Source organism: Canis lupus, chromosome 16 (assembly GCF_011100685.1).
Source record: "Canis lupus familiaris isolate Mischka breed German Shepherd chromosome 16, alternate assembly UU_Cfam_GSD_1.0, whole genome shotgun sequence".
Lineage (NCBI taxonomy): Eukaryota > Metazoa > Chordata > Mammalia > Carnivora > Canidae > Canis > Canis lupus.
The window spans coordinates 52,572,837-52,579,598 of record NC_049237.1 but is presented as its reverse complement, the minus strand read 5'-3'; positions in this window follow the sequence as shown (position 1 = coordinate 52,579,598).

Below are 6,762 nucleotides of genomic sequence, written 5' to 3'. Positions count from 1 at the left end.
ACAAGGAATGTAGCATAAGAAAAACTGGAAAACAAAACATGTGGATGCTAAGCAACATGATATTAAACCAAGGCATCACTGAAGCAAATTAAAAAACAACAATAACAACAAAAACAAAAACAAAAACATGGAGACAAATGAAAGTGAAAACACAATATTTGTAAGGCAAAGATTTGAGTTCATTTTTCAATGGGTAGAGTTTCAGATTGCGAGATCAAGTTTTATGGATGGGTGGTAGTGATGGTTTGATGAATGCACAACTATGTGGATGTACCTAATGACACAAAATAGTTTAAAACACTGACAGTGGGCCATTTTGTGTTATGTATATTTTACCATAATAAGATTTTAAAATAAAAATGTCATCATTGTTTACTTACATATTTATGCTTCCTGGTGTTCTCTTTTGTGGATACTGAAGATCCAATTATATTTGGTATTTTTTCTTTCTCCTGGAAGAGATTAACATTTCATATAGTTCAGATCTATACGACTCAGCATTTCTCTAAAACAATCATTTCATTTGAGTTCTAGGCTCGCTTAGTATAAAAAAATTATAGATTGTACTTTTTCAGTAATTCAAAAAAATTAATAATTGTCCTTTCCCTTAAATATTTTCTGAAAAGTCTGCTGTCATTCTTACTTTTGCCCCTCCATTTGTAATTTTCTACCTGTTTTAAAGAATTTACCACTTAATCTATATCACGGAGAGGTTCTGTTTAATATTTCTTTCAATTTTTCTTTCTGTGGATTTGTAATAATCCTCATTTTTAAACAATTTTCAGCCATTAAGTCAATATTTTATCCCCCTCTCTGCTGAGAAACTAATTTCAAACATTTTAGAAGACTGTTCCAATTTCCCAGTGAGAAATTATAGTACCCTGCAATAGGCAGAAGCAGATGTAATAAAGAATGACTTAACCTAAGGGGATTTTAGGAGGAGAATTTTGTCTTGTAGTTAAATACTTAGGGTCGATTTAGGCTGTATGTCTTATGTAATAGGATTGGAAAAAAATCACCTGGAATAAATATAGATAAAAGCACAGATGACCATGCGGAAAAACCTTCTGAGAGAAATCTACAATTTCCAATTCAAGAAGAGGTAAAATTAGAAAGAAAAATTGACCTTTTGGAGAGAAAATGGTATCTTGAAAAACAAGTTATGTAATTGTTTCAGAAAGAAGGCAGTCATCTACTGTGTTAGTGAAAAGTCAGTCAAGAACTAGGACAAGATCAGTGCATTTGACAAGATGAAGGTCATTGACATGGACAGTGATTTCAGCAGAGGTGAGAATAAGGCCATTTGGGATAGATTAAGAAGAAAAGGAGAAAAAGTAACAACAGTAAACCAATAATTCATTTAAGATGTTTTGTTACTAAGTAGAGAGTTGGACAATATTTATGGGAAATGAAATGTAGGCAAGTAATGTTTGTCCATGTAACTTAATTCATATGTTCTGCTGTTCTAGTTACAACAGAAATATGTTCAACTTCTTCTAGCTTTGTTCATTCAAGAGCTTGCATTTTGTGCTAGTTATATAGACAAAAATGTATTTAATCAATTCTTTTAACTGAATAGTATTCTATTTTTTTAATTGTGTGGCATACGTATTGTTTTTCATAATTTAATTTTTCTTCACTTCCAGATACTAGTGAACATCTTTCTACATGTCATTTTATCAGCAAGTTAAAGATTTTACATATAGATTTGAAGTAGCTGAATCAGGTTATACTTCTAAATTTATTAGGTATTGCTGATTTTTTAATAAAATGTCTACAATACTTTTCACCTCTACCAGTAATATAGGACAGTACATTTTCCTATTTGCCTTCCTATCATTGTTATTGTCAGACTTGGATTTTTTTGCCAACGAACTTTTTTTTTTTTTCAAATTTCAGTTTCTAAATATGTGATTCATTTGAGGATTGTTCCATATGCATTGCCATTTTATTTTCCTCACAGTGAATTCCTAATCTTTTATTCACCCTTGAGGGGTTAATTTTATGGAAGATAAAATTGATGGCAGAGATCGTAGGTACTTAGATAATACTTAATTTATAAAATAATTCAGGTGACCATTCTGTGTATCAGGCTTAGCTTGAGCCAGGGCTTGTATTTCATGGAGGGAGGAATGTCGTGCTTGAAACTCAAGCTCCCTAAGGCTCAGCCAGTCAAAATTTGTTTTAACCGAGATTGGGCATAGACTAGGGTAAGAATGGAGTCTGACTGGTTTATAGATGTAGGTAAGAAAAGCAGGGTGGTAGGCAAGCCAGCCTGAATACACAACCACTCGGGGAGAAATAAGCTTTAACACCTACTCTGGCCATCCCCCAAACCAATTAAACCAATCAATCTCAGGTGCTAAGAATAAGGTGCCATAGATTTTAAAAGCTCTCTGGTTGATTTCTCTCAATCTGCAAAGTTGAGAAACTGTCCTAGATCAAGATATTGAAGGTTTTGCAGCCTTGTGGTCTCATCTTTCAAGAAAGTACCCTGACATAAGTACTTTCAAGAACTTCCATCTACCTTCATTGAAAAACAAATGTTTAAAAGGACTGTTTTCTCTATCCTTCCCCTTACCTTTAGAACAAAAACATTCAAAATGGTCTTAAATATAGCATTTTTCTCTATAAACCATGCCTTTGCAATTATAACTACGGCAAAGTCTTGTTTTGTAAGTAAATGTTTCATTATCACTAAAGTGATTCAACCTGCAGTGTTCATCTCAAAATCATTAGTCTGAACACATTCAGCTCTTTGAAATAACTTGCAAGGCAGCAAAAATTATACAATCCTTTGAACAGTTCCTCCTAAAAGGTGGTTGTTACTGTAAATAACGTTCACTGTCTAGAATGATGTGGCATGTGTTAATTTTAATTTCACTTTTCTAAACATAAACTATCCCACCTTCTCCTTCCTAAGTCTCAAGTGGCCTCTAAGTATAAATGTGCTTATGAGATTGTCGGGAAAAAAAAAAAAAAAAAAAACCTGTTCCCTTCCGCTCTATTTTGAGCTGCAGTTAAAACACAGAACTTTATCCCATTAGAAATGATGAGTTTGCCCTGGGTCATTCCATGGTTAGCCCAGCAAGACCCTTGTAACCAACATATATATTTTAAAAAATGATTAGTTAAAAGCAATATAGTTGTTTTACTGCCGGTTGTCTGATAGCAGGGAAGATAGAGGCCCTTGCCTCTCAAACTACAGGGAGGAAGGGTTTGGTCACTGAAACTCAAAAAAAACAAAAAAAAAAAAGCAAAAAAAAAAATCCTCCAAATAAGGGGCCATAATACTGAGCAGCCTCAGGGAAACTGGATCAGGAATGTAGTCTTGGGTTCAATGCGGAGAATGCGTGGATCTTTACCGAAGTCACCCAACACACCCATAGCAGATTTTTATGGCTGCTGCAACAAATTGCCACATATAGTCCTTTAAAAAAAAAAAAAAAAAAAAAAAACCTATTTCATTGTAGAAGAAAATATATCCTGAAATATTTGTTAGATAACAATACTCCCTGAAAAAATCATCCTTTATGATTTTTAAGCCTCACCATCTGGTCATAGTGAGCTGCCCCTCACCCTGTAATAAGCTCCATTAATATTGTCATAAGCCACAGGAAAACCCAAAGATTTTTCTAAATGGCTTCCAAGTTTCTGCATAGACACCCTTAATAATTCCAAAGGTAAACAATGAACAGAGAAATTTAGGATTGCAGAGAGGACAAAAAAAAAAAAAAATGTTAACTGGTGAAACTAGAACAATGGGTATGTAAGTGTTCAATTTATCAGTCTTTCAACTTGAGGTTTCAGCTGCAGACTAAAGAAGCAAAGACTAAACTGAAAAGTTGTCTTAGCATGATCATCCGATTTTCCACACTTGCCATAAATGAATGAATGAATGAATGAATAAAATAAAATAAAATACAGCCAATTATTTCTTTTCAAACCAGAAACAGAAAACCCGTTCTCCTCCAGGTGATACTTTCAATTCTGTCTAAAAACAAGGTTCTAGAGCTTTCTGGAAAGTTTAAATTAAGAGGCTACAAAGTACACGAATATGGTTTTACAGTTTTGGGAGGTGCTGGAGTCAAACTCTAATGGAAGGTCCATGATGGTCACTGCTCTGTCCACAGTGGTCAGGTGGCTGCAGCTACAGCTCAAAGGCGGGGGGGGTGGGGGGTGGGGGGTGGAGGGGGGGATGGGGGGGTGGATCCTTTTGCGTGGGTGAATCCTTTCTGGTCACAGGAAAAGTTCTCGTTCAGTCTACGGTCAGTTCAAGAATCCAGTTTCCTGGAGCTCAGGGGGGTAGACAAGGGCTATTGGCCCAGGCAACATCATCCAGTAGGTGCCATGAGCTTGTAGGTGAGGCGGGGAGGAGCGCCTACCCATCCTGGGGGAGGAAAGGCTCTCCTTCTTGGGGGTGTGTGATCAGAGCCTGCACTTTGCTTGGGGTGGAGAACACGGGTCACGGTAATTTCATTCCTCATTAGGTTTCCACAGAGAATTCCACACATCTCTCCTGCCCGGACAGGGTTGGAGAAACTGAGGCACAGCCTCCCGGGCACTACCACATGGTACACTCATGTAATTGGAGGAGTGTTTTTTTTTTTTTTTTTAATGCATTTGGGAGAGCGCACAACAGGGGTGGGGGTGGGGCAGAGGGCGCGGGAGAAGCCGACTTCCCACTGAGCACAGAGGCCTCCCTGGGGCTTGAATCCAGGACCCCGGGATTATGACCCGAGCCAAGGCGGACGCCTCGCTGCCTGCGCGGGAGCCCCAGACCCCCTGGAGGGATACTCTGAGCTGCTCAGTGCTCCAGGGTCCCCCGACGCTCGCGGGTCTGCGCTGGGCCACCCCCCCCCCCCGCCCGGGAGGCCGCGGGCACCTGGCCGGCGTGGGAGGCTCACCTCTCGGGGGCAGACGTCGGGAGCAGGACACTCTGTCCCGCCGGCGATGCTGGACCGCAGCCCGCCGGGGAACACGCGGCGGTACCGGGATCCCCCGCAGAGTCTACGCGCAGCGCGCTCCGTGGGGCCGCCCCCGTGGAGGTGGGGGCAGGAGCACCCCCGCCCCCCGGCACCCGCCGCCGCAGAGCCGCCCGCCCCCCTCCCCTCCCCTCCCCCAGCGGAGGCCGCGGGCAGGAGCCCCTCCCCATCCCCCCCCCGCCCCCAGGGCGCCCGCTGCCGAGCCGCCCGCCCCCCACCCCCCAGCGGAGGCCGCAGGCAGGAGACCCTCCCCATCACCCCTCCCCCCCGCCCCCAGGGCACCCGCTTCCGAGCCGCCCGCCCCCGCGGCCCCGGGCGCCCGGCGCCCACCTGGACAGCCCGCTAACCTCCCGGCCACGCCCTGAGCCCCTCGGACCGCGAGATGCAGATGCGGGGGCGGGCGGCGGAGCTCCTGGGGGGCCATGGCCCAGCCCCCCGCGGCCCCCGGCGGGCACCCAAGCTCGGGCGGTGCTGCCCCAAGTCAACTCTGAGGTCACGCAGAAAGACGCCCCCGCCCCCCACTCCTGCCCCCGCGGAGCTGGAGCCCCGGCTCTGCCCACGGCACCTGCGCATCTTCTCACCGAGCACAAGCCCCTGGGCCGGCGACGGGGACCCACGGGGACCCACGGGGCGGAGGACCCTGCTTGTGTCCCCGCAGCGCAGAAGCACGTGCATCCCACGACCCGACCCGTCTGCGTGCGGCCCGGGGGGCGCCGGGTCTGACTCGCGGAGAGATTGACGGCAAAGGGGGCCCGAACCACACCGGGGAGGCGATGGGGCCACAGTCACAACGGGGCGGGGGTGACCGGGCGGGACTCACCCCGGGAGGGGGCAGAGCCGCGGTGCTCCTGTTGCTGGGAAGCCTTGACCCCGAGGCCGCGAAGCCCGAGCAGCCGCCGAGGCAGAGCCGCAGCTCGACCCGGGCCACCTGCGCGACAGGTGCGAGGAGCGCGGGGTCCGGCCAAGGGCAGGGCCGTGCCACCCGCCTGCTCCCCACGCTCTGGGCCTCGGGAAGAGCGCTCGCTTCCTCCAGGTGGTCCCGGGGCAACGGCCACCCAGATGGGCTTCCCACTCGGGGCATCTCCTAGCACAGCATCCCTGGAAACCACCCTCTGCCCCCATCACCGAGGACTCGACCTTCCAGCATCTCTAAGTCCCCCTCCGGGCAACCGCCTTTGCCCCCTGGGTGAACCTCACGGTTCTTCCCCTCGTGTCCTTCTTTGTCTAACACCTTCCTGGACAGGTACCTGAGATAAAGGGCGTCCGTCTGGAAGAGCACATTTCAGGGAGCCCTGATGAATGTCCGCAGCCACGTGAGCACCTCCCAAGTCAAGATCCAGGATGTTCCCATCAGTTCCAAACTTCCCTCCTGCCCCTTCCTGGAAGATCCTCCCCGAGCCCCGGGCCTAGGCAGGGCTCACCTGTGTTTCCTCAAAATAGATGATGTCAGGCTTTTCTTGCATTTAGCATGAATAGAATCATATCATACCTCTTTTCTGTCTGGCTTCTTTTACTCGGTTTAATGTTTTTTTGTTGTTTTTTTTTTTTTTTTTTTTTTCTTTTTTACATCTATGTTGTTGCATTCTTCAGTAATTAATTCATTTTGTATTGCATTTTTAAAACTTAGGGAACATTGAAGTGAAGGATATATTGGACTTCATAGCATTGGCTCTGAAGAAAAAAAAAAAAAAGCTTTCTATAAATTTAAAATATTTTGCCCCCAGAATCTAGTGAAAAATGTTTGTTTGCATAGAGCACTTTGTAATCTATATAATTA